The sequence below is a fragment of the Sturnira hondurensis genome, unplaced genomic scaffold, assembly GCF_014824575.4.
Source record: "Sturnira hondurensis isolate 20B ecotype Veracruz unplaced genomic scaffold, ASM1482457v3 Scaffold0013060, whole genome shotgun sequence".
NCBI classification, from domain to species: Eukaryota; Metazoa; Chordata; class Mammalia; order Chiroptera; family Phyllostomidae; genus Sturnira; species Sturnira hondurensis.
Window position 1 is genome coordinate 15,016 of NW_028085691.1, and position 20,423 is coordinate 35,438.

Sequence of the window (20,423 nt, forward strand, 5' to 3'; positions counted from 1 at the left end):
GGTGATCATCAGGGGCTCCTTGCAGGATGAACGAAAACGGCTCGTCTTTACTTCCTCTAAGTCAGAACTCTCTCTGGGGAGAGAATGAACTGAGGCAAAGCCCACTTCCCAGATCTACTTAAGTGCCAATGAACCAGCGGCCGTCATGGGGCAAAGACACAGCCGGAGCAAATAATGGACGTGGAGGAAAACGTGGGAGAAAGAGCTGGGAGTGAGTGGCCACGGGCCATAAGGGCTGAGGAAACGTTCCCATCTTTCTGGGAACCTAGACGGCCACATTAGAAGGCCTAGAAAACCTAGAACCCGGTTTGGGGCATCTGATCAGAAAAGACCCGTGAAGACAGGAGGTCACACCCCTGGCTCATCCTCAGTCTCCTCAGCAGCAGGAAGTGGTGGCAAAGGCCAGAGCTGTGAACCGCGGAGGCGGGTGTTGGGGGCATCTCAGCACACACAGCCCAGCTCCAGACGCCGAGAGGGGTTTTCTCTCTTTCTTTTGTCTCCAGACACTGAAGGAAATGTCCGTCATGTCACTAGCTGACCACCCGCCCACAGAAGAGAGACTTCAGTGACCACAGACACAGCACAGTCTGTGCAAAAATGGTTTAGAGAAGTCACTGAACAACCAACTGTAACCCGCAACGAACCATAAACACAATCCCCAGGGAAAGTTATTTGGTGATTGAGAAATGGAGCACTCAACGTGCTTCAATATGGACGAACCTTGAAACATTCTGATGAATGAAAGCCACACAAGAGGCTACCTACTGTGTGATTCCACTTATATCAAGTATCTGGAAGAGGCAAATAGAGACAGGAAGCGGGTCAGTGATTCCATGGGCCTGGGGCGAGGGGTGGGGGGATTGATCCACAGGTGAGCGATTTCCTTCGTGGGGGACGGGGTTGCTCTGGAGACGGGTCATGGTGATGGTTGCACAACACCGTGTGTGTTCTAAGTATCGTTGAGTTTTATAATTTAAAATGGTAAGTTTTCAGTGATGTGTTTTGTCTATTGATTTTTAAAAGGCTTGGAAATACATCCCCAAACCTGGGTGTGGTGAACCCAGGGCTGCTTCAGAGTCTGCCCACCCGTCTGCGCCCACCGGGACTTCATCTGCCCCTCGGAGCTCCCCTCGCTGCCCCCTGGAGAGAGCTGTCGGTCAGGACGTCCTCTACATCCACCAGGTGTAAACCCCAAATGACCTCCGGCCTCCGATGCAAACCCTCGGGTGCAAGTCTGAGACCAATTTTCAGCGGGAGTTTGGAGCTTATCCTATTAGCAGGATTCGCTGGGAATGACGTGATTAGCCTTAATGTGAGGGGGGTTTCATTCATGAAGAAAACCTGCTCGCAAATGAGCATGTAGCTTTGGGTCGTGCAGGAGGGTCCTCAGAGGAGGAACTGGAGATGGCTCTGGGCGTGCCAGGCACCTGCACCTCGCTGGTCCCCGAAGACTCACCCCCCACCCCCCGCACAACCAAAGAAACGTGGGAACCCTCCCTGGGCCCGTCCTTCACCGGGTCCCACGGACGAGGACGCACTGCCCATCCCGGGGTCCCCGCTGCTTTTCCCACGTTGTGGGGCCTCCTCGCACACGGCTCACGCCCAGGTGGGCTCCACAGGCTCCTCCAAGTCTCCAGGCCGACAGCGCAGTCAGACACCCACACGCTGACGGCCTTCTCAGCGCTGCCCCCGCGGCCCCTCTGCGCTCCGTGACCGAGGGTGGGGAATGGGCTGCGGACCAGGAGTTCGTTTCTTCTTTCGAGGAGCCCCCAGCAGGGATCCCTGTTCTCTGCAGTCCAGCTGAGAGATTTCGTGTGAGGTTGGCACGAAATATTTACCTCAAATGTTTTACTTTGAAATGTAAAACTGCTTTCCATATAAGAAAAACGAAAAGCCTTTCTACTGCAGAAGACTTTAAAACGCACAGATGAAGTACAGAAATACGGCCTCCCCTCAAAGACCACTGCTAACCCTTCCGCGGTGGGGAGTTCATGGACCCCAGTGTGAGCGGCGCCCTGGGGCCGCCCGGTGTGGGGTCCTGGTTGTCACTCTGTGGTTTTCTGTGTATCAAGTGCAGCACGGAGAACACCGTCGGTAACACCGGGATAACTACGTTTGGTGACAGGTGGGACTCGAATTATGGAGGGGAACACACTGGGGAAGTTATGTGACTGTCTAACCACCATGCTGTACACCTGTAACAAACGCAAACAATATTGAATGTCGACAGTAATTGAAAAATGAAGTTACAAATAAATATTAAAAGGTTATATATTGTATAATTCTGTATAAATATATGGTTACATATTATATAAAGATATATATGTATGTACGTTCAGTTTAGAAAGTTGCACTTGTATCGTGTGAGTTACTGTGAACGTTATGTCTGAAGTGTGTTACTGTACAAGCAGTTTCCCATGTTGTAAACTCTGCATGATTTACACCCCTTTACAAGATGCAGGTGATTTCAGACAACAGAGCACAACCAGACCCTTTCTTCGCCCACCTGCTCTCACCTGCTCTTCTTGTGACTAATGATTGGATGAGCATTGTTGTGCATGGAGATTCTTCTCTGCTTGGAATATTTAAATTGGTAGGCTACTCCAATGGCCAATATTAGGCCAACGCATTTAAACATTTTTACGCCTCCTCACACACAGGGTCAAACTGCTTCTCTAAATCGCTGCACTGACATATCCACTCATTGAACACGGACCCACTGAGCCCCTCTGCGAGCTGGTGCCGATGCTGGGGATGCAGTGGTGAGGAACCAGACAAGGCCCCTTCTCACTGAACATGTATTTCTGTGATATTCACAATTACCAAGATTTGTTCTAAGATCAGCGATAACTGCTGTGGACAAAAACATGCGTGGGCTGGATTGGGGGTGCAGGACGGCAGAGCATATTCTCAGGTTGTTGGACAGGACGTCCCTGGGGACGTGACCCTGAACATTTGAGCAGGGACCTGAGTGGTGTGAGGAGCAGTCTTGTGGTCCCTGGAGAGGAGGGGCCACAGGGAGTCACAGCAGGGCAGGTGCCTGAGTGAGGACAGGCAGTGTCCAGACACTGGCTGAATAGAGACCAGTGAGCCAGGCTGAGGGCGGTGGGAAGAGCCCAGGACGGTCAGAGGCCCCTGTCCTGGGGGGCTGGCAGGCAGAGGTGAGGGGCGGGGAGCTCACTGTGCCCAAGGAGGGGGACACTGGAGTGTGGGAGGTGGTGGTGAGGACACGCCCTGATTCACAACGGGAAGGCCACTGTGTCTGTCATGTGTGTAATGGGCATGATGGGCAGCAGGAGCCCAGCTGGAAGGCCACCTGCTTCCTGTTGTGAGAGGACGGTGCCCAGATGGGGTGTGGGAAGCGACTGGACTCAGAGTTGGTACAACCAAAGGTGGCATTAGCAGTAATTCCGGGAGAACCACACCTGTAGTCACTGACCTTAATTCCACGGTTGACTCCAGGAGGCTTACTGCCACAAACCCAAAGTGAGATAAATGCATGAATGATTTAAACATCAACAGCAAGATAAACCCACATTTCACAATGTTACACTCTCTGCCTCCCTTTGCTCTCTAGCACCGTGGCTGCAGCTTCCTGAGGCCATGTGGCTGAGGAACCACTGGGGGGGCGGCGGGGGGGGGACAGCGAGGACACCCAGGACAAGGATCACGCGGACTGAGGGGCAAAGGGATCAATGGGGAGGGGATCCATCCTGCTCCTGAACCCTGAGCTGGGGCACGCTGACAATCTGAAAAACACACAGTGGGCCATCGACTTTTCTGAGAAATACATCAAATTTGCAAAGTGAATGAACATGGAACTCAGAATGCAAAGCGACTCAGGAATCTTTTGAAGAAATGCCCACCTGAAAAGGACTTGGAGGAGGAGGAAGAATCCAGGTGCAGGGCGAGTAAAGCTTTCCTTTCCACTCCTGGGGCAGAGACCTCTGGGAGCAACTTGAATCACGGAGACCAGTCAGGCAGGACGGAGAAGAGGCTGACCGGCAGGGGGCACTCTGAGACAGCGATTTTACCCAGTGCGCTGCAAGAGTTTTTAAAACACGGGCAACCTGACTGTTTAGTCAGGGGCATTGACCTCTTTTCCCTTAGGTTGTCAAATTAAAAGTGACAACAGCCGACACAACACTAGCCATCTCGTGTGAGTGAATCAAAATTATACTCATTTTTTAACAGATTGGCAAAAATAGAGCATTCTTTTTGGTGTGCCAAAGAATTTCAGCAATTAGCTTGTGTGTGCCATGAGATGAGAAAGGTTGAAAATCGCCGGCTTGGAGTGTTTCCTCCCCAGGCACAGGCTGGGCGCTCAGCAGATCTGACACCCAAAGGTGCCCCTGTGTCTCCGCTGCTTCTGGCCCTGCCCCCATCAGTTCCCATGGTCCCCTCACACATCTCCCCTCCTAAATGATGTCCTGCATCTGGGACCAGCTCCCTCATTTCCAAGAGCAGTGGAGGCTGATGGTGTAGATTCCATGTCACTGACCCAGAAATAAGCGTCACGTCCCAGGGTCTGCAGAAAGTGAGCGTGTCCAGGGGGCGTGGCAAATCAACCTCGACCCCTGTAACCAAGGGCATGCGTGGCTTCATTCAACCCTCATCACTCAGGGACAAGGGCACGACTTTGATTCCTTTTCCTTATCTATTCAAGGTGCATCTGCAGGGGCCGCTGAGCCAGGCAGTGAGGAGGAAAGGAGGCAGTGGGGGCGGGAGGACCTGACTCCTGTGCTCTCTTCCCTCCCCTGTGGAGGGAGAAGGGGGAGGTGGGGCAGCTCCGGGGGCTCAGCCAACCAGACAACGTGGGGAGGGACATCTCAGGGGACATCACTGGGAGCAGAGGTGGGAGGGCCACCAGGACCTGGGTAAGAGGAGGAGCACTGGGAGGAGACATCGTGATCTCTGTCCTTAGTGGGGATGCTTGGGAATATGTCCTCGCGTAGTTTTATTTGTAGTGACTTTTCCGAATGGATAATTATCTTTATAATTTCATGTTGATTCTTAGTACCATAGCGGAATTCATTTTATTTTTATCAAATGATATTTTCATCATTTTATACCATCGATCATCTTAGAGGAATTCTTTGATGCTTTCAAACATGTAAAAGGAAGGCAAATATTCAATTTATTTTATTTCTAATTGTTACGCTTTTTATTTCTTCTTCATATAAGAATGTGCTACTACAAGGCACCTTAATTTAAATCTTATTTTAAGAACAATCTCTCTAATCACTTCACATTAACTGGCTCTTCCCCTTGTAATCTGTTTTATTACAGAGAGGTCTGGAACTATAGTAAAGGGGAGAAGAACTACAGTAAGACGCTCTGCTACTTATTGTAAAAATACTAGAACACATTGTTGGATTAAATGATGTGTTGTATGGGGACTTCCGCCAAGATGGAGGTGTAGGTGGAAACACTGTGCCTTCTCTCACAATCAAGTTTGAATACAGCAAAGGTTTAGTAAACAAAGTCGCAGCCAAAGAACAGAAAATTGAACACTAGGCAAGTCCTACGACAACAAACCCTTCAACTGGGACCAGTAAGAGGGGCGGAGCCAGCAGTGGAGCCGGGTTGCGCAGGAATGATTCCCCCGACCCTAGGCCCGAAGGCAGCCGGAGTAGCAGCTGGGACCCAGTGAGGGCGCGGGGCAGGCTGACCATGGTCACACATTTGTGCGCAGATAAACCAGCAGAGGAGTGAGCAATGAGATGGACCGAGCAGGCCCCAGCAGGCGAACCCAGTGAGTGCGCAAGGTGGCGGGCTGACCCAGGCCACACATTCAAGCAGCCCGAGCAGTGGGAGGTGGCAGAGGGGAGCGCCATTGCTTTCCTTTGACTCCGCCCCCACATACACAGCGTCACAACTCAGCCACTGAGGTGCCCCACCCTGGTGAACACCTAGGGTTCTGCTCCTCATACATAATAGGCACAAACAGACCAAAAAATGGCTCAAGAAGAACTTAAAGCCCCAGAGTCCATAACTCTAAGCAACCAAGAAATAGCCAGCCTATCAGATGCACAGTTCAAAATACTGGTGATCAGGATGCTCATAGAATTGCTTGATTATAGTCAAAAATTAGAGGAACATATGAAGGCTAAACTAATTGAAATGAGGGGAAATGTGCAGGAAACCAATAGTGATGGAAAGGAAACTGGGACTCAGATCAATGGAGTGGAGCAGAAGGAAGAACGAAACATCCAACCAGAAAAGAATGAAGAAACAAGAATTCAAAAAAATGAGGAGAGGCCTAGGAATCTCCGGGACATCTTTAAACATTCCAACATCCAAATTATATGGGTATCTGAAGGGGAAAAGAAACAGCCACAAGTGGAAAACTCTTTTGAACAAATAATAAAGGAGAACTTCCCCAGTCTGGCAAAGGAAATAGACTTCCAGGAAATCCAGGAAGCCCAGAGAGTCCCAAAGTAGGTGGACCCAAGCAGGAACACACCAAGGCACATCATAATTACATTAGCCAAGATTAAAAGGAAGGAGAGAATCCTAGAAGGAGCAAGAGATAAGGGGACAGTTACCTACAAAGGAGTTCCCATCAGACTGTCAGCTGATTTCTCAAAAGGGACCTTACAGGCAAGAAGGGGCTGGAAAGAAGTATTTCAAGTCATGAAATCCAAATACCTACATCCAAGACTGCTCTATCCAGCAAAGATTTCATTTAGAATGGAAGGGCAGGTAAAGTGCTTCTCCGATGAGGTCAAGCTCGAGGAGTTCATCATCACCAAGCCCTTATTATATGAAATGCTAAAGGGACTTATCTAAGAAAAAGAAGATGAAAAATATGAACAGTGAAAGGACAGCAAACTCATAGTTATTAACAACCACATCTAAAACAAAAGCAAACCAAGAGGACAGCTAGACCAGGAGTGGAGCCATAGAAATGAAGAACACATGGAGGGTTAGCAACAGGGGAGTGGGAGGAGGAGAAGGGGGGAGAAGGTACGGAAAATAAGTAGCATAGACAGTAGGTAGAAAATAGGTAGGGGGAGGGCAAGAATAGTAGGGAAATATAGAATCTAAAGAAGTTGAGACAGGTGGTCATAAACCAAACGGAGGGAATGGTGGGGGAGGGGTGTGCAGAGTGGAGGGGAATGAAGGGGGAAATAGAACAACTGTAATAGTATAGTCAATAAAATATATTTTAAAAACTGATGTGTTGTATTGAATAAAGAGCTTTCTGGTGTTCTGGACCAGCTTTGTATTATAATAATTAACATTTCTTGATACCTTGCTGTGCAAAAAGCTTTGTTCCAGAAATTCACAAACGCTGAGTGTGATCCCAATTAGTTCCCCCAATAAACCAGTGCCATGGGCTCCTCAGTCATCTCCATTCTCCATGAGAGGAAACTAAGGCACAGACGGTGAAATGACCGTCCCGGCCAGGACGCCAGGAAGCAGCAGCAAAGGGCTTCCCGGCCGGGAGGCATCGCCCTAAGCCCGCGTCTGACCGCTTTACCACATCCACCTTCTCCCTAACAGAAAGCCCGGCTTAAATGACTGTGTGAGCTTTCATTCAATGCAACAGTGTTTCACTTAAGTATTTATAAACTTGCTGGAAATTATATTTTTTTGTCATTTTTCCTCTTAAATTCGTGTTCAGGAGGGTATATTTACCTCATTTCAGGAACTGTCTATAAATTTGTTTGTTGGAAGTTATTTGGCATTGAAAAGTTGCTCCCCAAAATATACTGAATTACAAAAAAAAGAAAAAAGATGGTCCTTGGTGACTTCATTGGTCTGTTTGAAAACTCTCAGATCTTTAAGTTTCTGAGGCGTTTCCTACGGACGCTCTCACTTCACCCTGACACAGTGACTCAGAGGGCAGCTGCACCATCCCCACTCAAAAACGAAGAAACTGTGGACCAGAAAGGACAAGAAATTTGCCCAAACTTGCACACTTGGTTCCGAGCCTTTCCTGGTATTAAAGGCAGAGACCTTGCTATTTGCGTCTGTAGACCTCTAAAATCAGACGGAGCGCTGGAGGGGAGGAGGCGGACACCAGACACCCTGCACGACTGCGGTTTGGCCCCAGGGTGGTCAGAGCTCTGTGGTGGGCAGTGTAATCCCCCTGGATTTTGTTTTTCGTCTGAGGACATTTTTTCATTGCTTTTTAGAGAGTGAGGAAGGGAGAAAACAAAGGAGAGAGAGAAACATCGAAGTAAGAGAGAAACATCCACTGGCCGCCTCCTGTACTCGCCCAAACCAGGGGATGAACCCACAACCCTTTGACCACACAACGATGCTCCAACCAATTGAGCTACGACCGGCCAGAGCACCCCCTGGACCTTTAACACGCTGCACAGGACTCACTCATTCCCGGGACGTGGCCATGGTCGAGGGGGGGTGGCAGTCACCATGGAGGGGGGTGACGTGCCTGGTGTCTGCACCACAGCGAGGAAAACAAAGAACACAAACCCTCCTGACTCACCCAGTCCATCAAAACGAGGACCCCCTTTCTCACACTGCTGTCAGCGAATCTTACACCTTGAAGGATCACACCCTTTACACCAACCCTCTGCCTGGACAGTGACCACATTTCCTACTAATTGGTTCCTGTTTGGAACCCAGCCACACCCAGGGGATGCAGGAGGCTACCCTGGCTCATGGTCTCTGATGTTTCAGGAGGGAGGCCCATGGAGTGAGGGCTGCTCTGACTGGGATTCTCACAGCCCCGGCCTTTCCCAGGCTCCAGGATGCTGGTCCTGCAGGTCCCTGGGAGCCCCTGGATGACACCCAGATGGTGCCCTTGGTGATGCGGGGCTCCCCTGTGGCTCAGGGCAGAGACCCCCCAGGTAAGAGCAGAGCTGCTGCTCTTGGGGGCCGGGCTCCGGGGAATGGCCCCTGGGGCTTTCGCAGGTGGGCCCCACCCACAGAGAGGCCTTGGGGTCCGACATCGTCCAGGGTCACAGTTCCCACCAGAGAGAGAAGGAGATTGTGTCTGTTGGACACAAGGGTACCTGGTGGTCTGGACGGATTTTGAAGGGACAAGGTTCTCACAGAGGGGTCACGATGGCATTTCAGCGTCAGATATCTGAAAAGGGAAGCCACGGTCCCTCGGCCGTGTCCAGGACCCCGGGACGGTGCTGCACAGCCAGGGCTCCAGGCAGAGGCCCTTCCTCAGAGCCGGGCGGGGCCCACGCCACAACCAGTCCCGAGGAGCAGAGGGGGCAGTGAGGACGAGCTGCGGTTGAGGCGCACAGAATACCCACTGCAGCTCACAGTCACCAGTCAGGAACCGATCAGAGTGTATCCGGGCCGGGCCAGAGAGGAAGTGAGAAACAGGAAGTGGCCTCTCTTGGTCCCAATGTTCCACCAAGCCCACGCCTGATAGAACAGGGAACAGAAGGGTGAAGTCACTTATGTTAAAAGTCCTAGCCTCTCCATATCCACCTGTAAAGCCAGCCCCACTTCTTCCTGAGAATCAGGTTCTCTCAGACTTCTTCCCCGGTTTCCAGGATTAATAGCCTTTGAAACTTCCCAATCCATCTGCCCAAACTCCATCCCACTGTACCCATTTCTCAGGTAGAGGGAAGGGGAAGATTTCCTGACGTTCATCACTCAGGTGGGCACAGAACCGGACCAGGGCAGCTCAGCTGTGTAGCCTGTGCAGCCGGTGAGAGAGAAAGGAGGCGCTGGAGTCTCAGAGGGCAGGTCAGCCTGTGGGAGCAGCTGGTGAGACTGGACGATGCCCAACAGGAAGCGAGAGGACAGGTGGTGAGGGTGGACCCAGGAGACACTCCTGTGGGAGCCGGGGCGGTGGTGGCCGGCGATGTGAGGTCACTGAAATAAGGGCGTGAGGCTTCTTTGGGGAGAATAGTGAGCAGCGTGGCGGGTGCACGTGGGAGAGACCTGTGGGTTCCGGTTAGTGAGAGGAATGAGAGGAAACCATAAAACTCGTACAAGAAATCCCAGAGAAAAAGCTCTTTGACACTGATCTGGCTGTGACTTTCTGGATACGACACAAAACACACACAACAGAAGCAAAAGTAGACAAATGGAATTGGATCAATCTAGAAAGCTTCTGCACAGAAGAAAATAAGAGTCAACGTAGTGAACAGGAAGGCTAGGGAAACGGGAGAAAATATGTTTGCAAGTCATATATTTGATAGGAGATTAATACCCAAAATATAGGAGTTCATACAACTCTAAGACAACAAAAAACTAATAAATATCAGCAAAGGGCCTAAATAGACATTCTCCAAAGAAGAAATACAAAAGGCCAACAGGTCTATGCAAAGGTGTTCACCTTTCTGGTTACCATGGAAATGCAACTCAAAACCACAGTGAGATAGCGGCACCGCACACCTGCTGAATGGCTGTCACCAAAAGGTGGAGGACAGCAAGTGTTGGCGAGGATGCAGAGAAGAGGGAACCCTCATTCGCTGTGGGAGGGAATGCAGATTGGCAGGGCCCCTGCGGAAACCAGTGGGGAGATTCTCACAAAGGAACAGCTGAGCTGCCCTCCAATCCAGTAACCCCGCTCCAGAGTATATCCTACATCCAAGGAAAGGCAATCTGGGTCTCGAAGAAATGTCTGCACTTCCCTGCTCATTTCAACGTTATTCACAACAGCCAGCCTATAAACACAACCTGAATGTCCATACACTGCTGGATGGGCAAGAAAATGCGCGTGTACACGGTGAAATATTGTTCAGCCTTTCAAAAGACGGGAATCCCGCGGTTTGCGAGAATGTGGATGACCACGGAGGACATCACGCTCAGTGAAACAAGCCAGATGCAGAAGGACTAACACTGCGTGGACTCCAACCCAGTGGAAGGGACAGAAACAGAGAGCGGGGCGGGGACCGTCCGAGGCCGGCGGGAGGGGCTGGGAGGGGCCGGCCAAGGAGGACGAAGTTTCGGTCACAGTCACACAGGTGAGTGCGTCCCGCAGCACTGCACAGAGGGGCGCCGCTGAACCGACAGGACTGGGCCGCACACTGAAAAGTTAGGAGTGGACTGTGGGCGCTCTCAACACACAGGGGAAGAGACAAGGGGGAAACAGCTGTGTGAGGGGAGGGATGCGGGGATGGTCTTGGTTGTGCTGAGAGACTGTCGCACAACATTTCACAATGGGCCTTGTGTCAGGCCACCTGGTCTCACACCGTGAATACCTGCAGTTTCTGATTGTCAAACATACCTCGGGAAGCTGGAAACATTTCTAAAAAATGAAATCAATTCTCTGCGCACTCTTTGATTCATAAGACTAAGGCTTAGGTTAGGTGTTGTATAAAAATGAAAATAAGATAATAATTTGCTTTGACATGTGCATGTGTAGAGAATAGGACAGACATAAAAACCGCATTATTTCCGCCTCCCCAATGTCCCCAGTGTGAAAAGATTTAAAGGGGCCCAGACAGAGACCACCCACCCCCATTCTAATGGTTTCCCGCGGAGGTTTTGTTTGTACACATTCTTTCAGAGCACGTATTTTTCATTTGCCTGCATTTTGAATGTGACTACGTGACGTTGTGAAGTGCACAGTTTCGGTTCTACTCAGCTTAGCGTGTTTCAGGTCTGACCCTGCGGTGAGGAGCACAGTCGCCCGGTTCCGCCCAAAGGCTGCCTCACCTCGCACCACAGGCCCACTGCAGAACAGACGCTTACGGGCCCCCGCGGTGACCGAGTCCCTTGGTCACCGCCAACCCCTCAGTTTAAAAGTAAGGCCACAGCCGGCCGCAGCCCCGACCTGCCCCTCTCCGGACCCGCGTGCGCACTTTTGCTGTGGAACCGGGTGTGCAAGGGCTGGGCCACACGCGTCCATCTCCTCCACTGGACCAAGTGTCCCCTGCTCGCCTCCTGACCCTGGCGGCGGTCTGCACGCCCCCAGCAAGGTCCGAGGTTCCCCGCCCCCAGGGAACCCTCTAACTCTCCGAAGTCTCGCAGGTCTCGTTCTCTCTGCTTCCTGAAGGTGCAGTTGTCTCTCCACCAGGGAATGGAAGTCAGCCTCGCACGTTTACTCCCCCGTTCATTCCCATTCCTATCTTTATCCACTTTCCTATTCCGGTTCTTTATTTTGTTTGTTCATTAAAGAGCTGCTTGTGCGTTTTAGATGTTAGTCCCACCTCCACTTTAGACATAGTGGGTCTACTTCCATTCTCTGTCTATTCACTTATCAGTGATGCTTTTTGCTTAAGAGAAGTATTAAATTTTAGTGTAATCCATTTTATTATATTTTTGCTTTGCGCTTTTACATTGGCTTAAGAAATGATTCCTCGAACCCATGTTCATAATTATATTCTCTTATACATTCTTACATTTGTCTTATAACTTAAGATTTGTTTTTACATCTCTGATCCTTCCAGGGTCCAAGTGTTTAGGTTAAGTACAGATCTAGGTGCATTTTCCCTCCTCGTCTAAGCCACTTTCTCCAGCCCCATCTGCTAACTAACTTCCTCCCTCCCCATCTGCAGAGGGGCTCCTTTGTTGTGCCTTAGGTCCCCTGAACCCACAAACGCTGAGCTCCCCACTCTGTGCCAATCCTCCCTGAATTCACTGTGAGGGCTTTCTAAGAGGTCACCTCATAGGAGGCGCCAGGGCACCTCAGCTCCAGGCCCTAGTCAGAGCGGGGAACCTGGAAAGAGTTACAGTGAATGCCTGCATTTCCAGGTTGCTGAGCCTGAGGGGTGGTGGTGCTCACTCACCAGGGACCCTGGGAACAGAACAAATGCAGGGGGAGGGTAAAGAGCAGGTGTTCAGTCTGTAAGCAGACGGGAAGCAGGGTGCGCAGCTGCCCACAGTGAGCGCTGCAGGCAGCTGAGGAGCGACTGTGGGTGGGGAGAGAGAACTTCTGAACGTCTCTCAGAGAAGGTGATGCCCAGCCTGGTGTTGAAGGGCAAGATGGACCTGGGCATTTTTAGTGTGAGCATTAGGACCACAATATATTTTTACTTTGCACTTTTTTAGAATTTCTGTTTGGATGATATGCAAATATGATGCAATGTGAAATAAGCAGCACAAAAAGGCAAAGGAATCACAAAGATATGAGAGCAGACCCTAAACACTGGAATGTACTCGTACAAAGTTGTGGACTCATTCTTACATGTTCAAACTGCATTACTTCTGACTGCCCTCCGTTTGATGCAATACTCCGATCCAGATGTTTTTCCCACCGCTCAACACAGTTTTTAAAGCCATTGATTTTGATGCCTTTTTGTGCATCTGCTGCTCTTTGTTTCACCTCTTCCACGTGAGCAAAACACTTTCCTTTGAGGACTTTTTCATCCAGGGACACAAAGAAAGCCACTCCCGTCAGGGGAATAGGGAGTGTAGGGCACGGGGTCATATTCCTTTTAGTCATGAACTGCTGAACACTCAGTGTGGTGTGGGCAGGCGTGCTCATAAATCACCCGTCATGAAATGGGCAAATGTGTTGAGGCTTCAAAAAAAATCACTACAAGCCAAATGCAGCCTCTCACAACAACGCCAGCTGGTACATGATACACATGAGTTCCTAGAACACTTGCCTAGTGGGGAAAGCCTATCCTACAAGGGCCCACGCTCCAGATAAAAAAAAAAAATAAGATTTTATTTATTGATCTTTAGAAGGGAAGGGAAGGACATAGGGAGAGAAATATCAATATATGGTTACCTCTCATGCGTCCCCTTCTGGGAACTGGCCTGCAACCTAGGAATGTGCCCTGACCGGGAATCGAACCACGATCTTCTGGTTCGCAGGCCTACGCTCAATCCACTGAGCTACACCAGCCAGGGCTCAACATTTTGTTTTTTTATGTTGGTTCGGTGCTCACCCTTGTAAAACCATAGAATGACTGAAAGGAAGCGGGAGAGGCAGAAGCAGAAATGGTCAGGTGAGCAGGGTCAGATCGCAACGAGCCTGGCTCATCATGTGGGAAGACGGGACATCACACTGAGGCTCGTGTGGCTTTAAGTCCGAGGGAAACTGGAGGAGGTAACACTGAGGCAGGGAGGAGGGTTAAGTGGCCACCCAATTAAGCCAGGTTGGGAGTGAGTTAACTCTCACAGGGGACAGGAGGGGCGGGGGACCAAATAACAGTTCGGTTATCTGATCAGAGGTGGTGAGTGAGGGACAGAGTGGGTTCCGGGTGACTGAACTCTGGGCTGGAGGACGGGTGGTTGGTGACACCACTCACCAAGGACCTGGGAGGAAAACAGGTGTGAGGGAGGGAGTGCGGGTTTCGTCTGCACGGGCTGACCTTGAGGGTCCTGTGGGATGTCCGTCTGGAGGTGTCCAGGGGCCGCGTGGGCAGACACCTGTGGGACTCAGAAAGGAGGGCCGGGTGGAAGTGTGCCCGCGGGGCTGCTAGTTACGGTTGACGGTTAGGGGATGACGCGAGGGGACAACCCTCGTTGAGAACGTCCAGGAGAGAGTCGGGAACAGGGCATGAGGACACCCCGACGTTTGAGGGGAGTGTAGGCAGGTCATGGATGTGGTCAATATTGGCCATCCTCAGGGATGTTTGGGGACAGTAAGGGGAGTGGCGTGTGCACTTTAAATTGTGTGAGTTTGGGAAGGGAAGGGTCAGGGGGGAAGTGGACCTGACAGAGGCCCGAGTGGTGGGTGGCAGCCAGGCCTGAACGCAGTGTGACAGGATGCTCTCGTCCGTGTCCTCACTCCCGTCATGAATAAACACCTGGACGAGATCACAGTCCTTGTCACCTGAGCCCGTACTGAGCCCGTACCAAAGAGACCCTTTGGTTCACAGGCCAGCACTCAATCCACTGAGCCACACCAGCCAGGGCTCTTTCTCTCATCTCTAGTCCCGCCTCGAGTGAATGTGTCCCCCTCTAAGAAGGGATCCCTGCAGCTCCCCAACTTGCTTGTCTGCCAGGTGACAGATTTCTACCCAGGCGACATTCAAGTCTGCTGGCTCCTGAAAAGGGCTAAGGAAACAGCTGGGGTTCTGTCCACTAACAGTATCTATAACGGAGACTGGACCTTCCAGACCCTGGTGATGCTGGACATGACCCCCAGCAGGGAGACGTCTACACCTGCCAAGTGGAGCACACCAGCTTGGACAGACCTGTCACCAGGGAGTGGGGTGACTTATCTCTCGATAACCCTCTGGGCTCCAGGCTCAGAATCCACTCACTACCCTTCGGGGCCACACCATCCCATGTGTCCTCACCAACCCCCTAACCATGGTCTAGGCTGGGAGCAGCAGGGTTCTGGTGATTCTAGGGTGCACCTATCCCTGTCCTAGGGGACTCCTAAAGAATCTCCCCTAGTCAGAAAATCCCAGAAAAGCGATCACCTTCATGACTGGCCCTCACACTGGGACCTGGCCCCTCCCTTCCATCGCCCTCCAGTCCCTTATGCTGGGACTTACTGCCTTGACCTAGAACCAGCATTTGCCTCTTGTGGGTGTCATCAGTCCGAGACCCAGAACACTGGGTGCGTTCCACGTCTGCTCCTCCCCCACCGTGGTTCCACGCCTGGCACTGCCCTCCCCTTTGTCTCCACAGTGGACTAGGCCAGGCTCCAGGGGTCAGGCAGGGCCAGGGACCGTAGCAGGTGGGGTGAGACTGACCCTGGGTCTGTCCTTCCAGAGGCTCTGTCAGATTCTGCCCGGAGCAAGATGCTGACGAGAGTTGGGGGCTCCGTGCTGGGGGCTCCTCGCCCTCCTCGAGAGCTTCATTCTCCATGTCAGAGGCCAGCAAGGTAAGAAACTTCCGGAAAGTGGTGACTATCGTCTTTCCACTGCCTCACTCAGTGATGAAGTTGAGACAGAAAAGCAAAATGACAGAGCAAATGAGGCCGTAGCGATGAGATCTGACCAGGCGATGACAGCTGTGGAGGGAAGAAGATGCCTAGACCGAGACCACGGCCCAGCGACGTACCTGAGACCCGAGCAGGGACCCCATGCTGCAGGGTGTTCTTTTAAGCCTGGGGTCAGCGTAAGTCTACAGCTTGGGCTCTGCTTTCATTCCCAGTGGTGTGGGCGTGGGATGCAAAGGTTTGTATAATTTTCCAAAAGGCTGCTGCTCTTTACTCCCTCAATTACTAAATCCAACTTCTCTTTCACTTTCATTTCAGGACTGGAAGGACCTCAGCCAACAGGTGGTTTCCTGCTCCCTTCCTCCTCTGGGGTGCGATGTGTTGCACTGCAGCATGCACTGGGAGCACGAACGAGTGCTCTGTGCTCAGGATGCACCACGGGGGTGCCCTGGGGAGCAGGAGACACTCTCCGAGGCTGACCCTCTTACTCAGGTTGAGCCTATCGTCCGGTTCCCTCTTCCGGTCGGTGCAAGCGATGAGCTTTGCCCCACTGCTCCAGGAAACGCCAGAGACTCTCTCCCATCCTTCCTCAGACCAACACTCAGCCTCTCGCTCTAATTTGTTCTCTCCTGGGATCGGGAGGGAGAGGAAACGGAGCCTCTGAGCTTGGGTTGTCTTTGATTCTTCTTCTTCACAGGCTGCTGACCTGACCACAGACATCACCCGCAGCCTGGGAACCAGCATTCCTGATCCTTCTGCTGCCCGGCAACCTCCCGCCTCCAACTTGGACATTATGGCAGAATTGTGCCCTCAACGCCCCTTTCTGAGTCTCTGCGTTTTAATTCACTGCACTTCCTTTTCCTCAAGCTCTCCAGTCTACAGATGCCCTTTCCTGAGGAACAAGACCATCTGACTCCGACATCGGGGTCCTCCTCTCTTCCCGGCAGGAGGGACGTGGTCACATGGCCATGTTTATGCTTGAAGGGTTTGGTGACCAGTGAAGAGCCTGGGGACGTCATTGTTATTTCAGCCAGGCCTGGAAAAAGAAACTTGATGGTGATCAATTCTCTTATTGAATAGGAGGGCAGCTGGTAGAAGACCTCCTAAAATGTGCTTTCTTTCATTGTGGATGCCCACGTTCAAGTTGCACCCTTACCTGTAAGGAGGGGACCTGTCAGTCCTGCAACCCCAGATGCCCCCCCACTGACCCTAAATTTGCCACTAAAATTCATGCAGGACAGAGAAGCATGTCCATCACTGAGAATGTGCTGAGCTTCTTCCAAGTGTAACAATCATCAGTGATCAGGATGACACCTGACAGGCACGAGAGCATCACAGGTCACACTCTTTGTAATGCTGTTCACACCGGCTAAGGTGGCGGCCTCGCCCCACAACTCCCTGTCCGTTGGACCGCCCGGAGCTCCCTCCCTTGTGGGTCCATCACAGGGTAGTCCGTCTCCAGTTTCCACAGGGTCAAAGTCACGTGCATCTCAGTCCTTCCACACAGGCCGGTTTAGAACACAGTTCATTAGGATTCTTGTAAATCATTTTAATTGATGTTTGAGACTGAGACAGATGTCCTATTTCTTTTAGCCCTTTCATGGCATGGCTGCCTCTGTCCAAACTCCACACAGCAGGGGTCAGAGGGCTTCTAGTCCCTGCAGTGCCCACAGGTCACTGTCACCTGTCACTGGCAGCAGCAGGGCCTTGACCAAACTCCGGGATTTCTTTCTTCACTGACTTTCTTGCACAGGCTTATGGGAAATTGCTCTAATGATAAATTTATGCATTATGGCTAGAAGTTAGTTTTGGTGATTTTAAATATTATGAGGTACCAGTTCTCTTAAGGGGCTATGTTGGGGTCTCCAAGGTCACCCAGGTCAGATGCTTCACTGGGACTCACAGTTCCCATCACACAGTTGTGCTCAGTCAGGGCTCTGATTGATTAGAGCAAAAGGTTACAGGGGGAAGTCAGCCAAGGGAAAAGGCATGTGGGGTGAAGCCTGGAGAACCGACGTGAGCTCCCAAGGGTCTCTCTCTCTCTCTCCCTCTCTCCCCCTCTCTCTCTCTCTCTCTTTCTCTCTCTCTCGTCGGAGACACAGGACACACTCAACTCCCCCAGCAGTGAGTTGCGCCCACACAAGAAGCACTGCCCCCAGAAAGCTCAGCAAAGACTCAGCTCTCAGAGGGTCTTGGGGGCTGGTCACGTGGGCGCCCTCTGCTGGGCACAGACCAGAATCCCAGACTCCCAGAAGGGGTCACCATAAACCATAAGGTTTGTACAGTTTAGGGACATTCTCACCAGTCCTGAAAAAGGTGGGAACCCTCTCCAGGTCCAAATTCCTGGCTGCCAGCCAGGGGCCGACCTTGTAAGCAGGCCTCTCGCAGTTCAGCAGTAGGACCTGCCAGGTTCATGCTTGTCTGCACGTGGGCAAACCACCCATTTTGTTGATAATTTTCAAGATAATGTGAGTATCCATTTTTATCAAAGCAAGTCACACACTGATACAGAAAACACTCTTAAATCCTAGTTTTCTGGAAACATTGGTTATTGTAGAAGACAGAGGCTCTGTCTTTGTTATTCACATACTTTGTTATTATTACGTGAAATTATTATTGCAAATGTTTTATGAGTCCTATTAGCATTAAGCAGTTTTTGAAAAGCTGAAGTTACAAACCAAGAATGCCGATGAAAGTATTCTATTGTGTGAAATTTCTGTTTCTTGCTCCCTGCCTTGAGAAACTAAACCTGCTTTCTATTCTGTGATGTTTCTAGTTGAGAACCAGTGCCCCAAATGAGAAAGAGAAGGAGTAATTCGACATATTCACTGCCAATCACGTTGGTGAAAAGAGAGGGATGGTCACTCTGTGCCCGAAGAATTTCCCATCCCCGGACCCTGACTGTGAAGGAGCCCGCACTGTGGGCACTGAGATGAGAGAGGCTTCGGAGTTCGGGGTTGTGAGAAGAAAGAAGCAAACAAACCTGTCAGCAGAGGGCTGGGGAACCAGAGTTTGTAATGCCCGGTAGTTAATGTAATATTATCTTTAGTAATAATCAAAAGGGACTTAGTTTAAAAACTGTGTTTAAGGTCCTGCACAGGGGCCAGTGAAAGGCATTTCCATGTTTTCCCCCCGCTTCCCTCACAGGCCAGCACCACGGGAGGGACTGTGTGGGTCCCTGGTCCAGAAACCCAAGGAGCAGCCCAGAGCTATGCCCCAGGGGAGCGGGAAGGAGCTCTCCAAGCTGTCTCAGGAGCACACGGTGGGGATTCTGCGCTCCTCCAAGGAGTCCTGGGAGATCCAGGTGCTGAGGTGCTGCCCCCACCTCTGGGAGGACAGCTCCTGTCACAGCCTGCAGCTGGTGGACAGTGGCACTCAGCCTGACATCACCTTCAAGCTGAGTCCGCCCACCACAGCCACAGTCACCCTGGAGCCTCCCTCCTCTCTGAGCTCCCCCTTCACCTGTGAGTATTAGGACCCAGTGGAGTTCAGTGAGAGTGGCCAGCAGGAGGTGGACCGTGAGGACCAGCAGGAGTATGAGGAGGGGGCTGTGCAAAGCCAGCCACCAGGATGGGCTGGGCCTGATGGTTTGCTGCCACACAGCCGGTGGAGAGGACCTGGGCATCGGCACTGGGAGGTGAGTCCTGGCGGCACTGCAGCCAAAGGCGAGATCGGAGAGGGAGACTGAATCATCCAGGTGCACAGTGTGGACGCCCAGGACCAGGAGGAGGCCGTGGCCTTGCAGAGCCAGGGGGAGAACACCAACATCTCCCTGCTGGTGGCCGGGCCTGAGAGCCAGCTGGCAAAGCGATGGAAGGACAGTGACCAGATGACTTCCTGGATGACTGGACAGAGAGTGAGGGGGACCTGCATGCTCTGAATTTGAAATCAGCCCTTCCCAGCAGCTCAGAAATGAAGAGGAGCAAGGGGTCCCCCAGGTGGGCCCAGGTTTGAGCAACAGTCAGGAGCTGGACAGTGGGGTGGGGAGGAGAATGAGAGCTCCCACAATGAGGAGAGCTCTGAGCCCGACCTGCTGGGAGACAAGCGACGAGCACCACAAACTTGCCTGGGACCCTGCAAGACTTTGGACTGTAAGGGGACGCCCTGGGCAGTGGGGGCTTCCACTTGAGCCTGGACTCCCTGCTGTCTGAGGGGGCTGGGCTGAGGGTGAGGAACACCCTGGCCTCACCTACGAAGAGTAGGGGCAATACCAGGAGCTGCTGGAGATCAAGTGCCACCTGGAGAAGCACAACCAGTCCATCCAAGTCACGCCTCCTCTCCCCATCACTATTGTGACTCCTGTGGCAACAGTGCCAAGGACTCCACCGCAGTGAGAGCCTGGGCCAAGAGAGGGCCAAGGGAGGGCCCGGGGATGGCCATGCTGTAGGAGGAGCTGAGGCACCTGGCATTCAAGTGCCGCAACCTCTGTTGCAGATGCAGCAGCAGCTCCAGGAGCCCTGCGTGAGGGCCTGGCTGCTGGAGCAGAGCCTCTGTGAGCTGGGGGCCAGCGGGCCGCAAAGCACCCCACCCCCTGCTCTCCCTTAGAATCTAGTGTGTGTCTGCGTGTGCACAGGTGTGTGTGCACCTGTCTCCCTGTGTGTGCACAGGACTCTGTTACCAGCAGGCCGTGAAGCACCCCACCCCCTGCTCTCCCTTAGAATCTAGTGTGTGTCTGCGTGTGCACAGGTGTGTG

General features: G+C 51.9%; 1 pseudogene; it reads left to right on the top strand.

The window, feature by feature from the left end:
- Positions 1–13,833: 13,833 nt before the first annotated feature.
- LOC118997320 (PDZ domain-containing protein 4-like) lies at positions 13,834–20,275 on the top strand (annotated as a pseudogene).
- Positions 20,276–20,423: the final 148 nt, after the last annotated feature.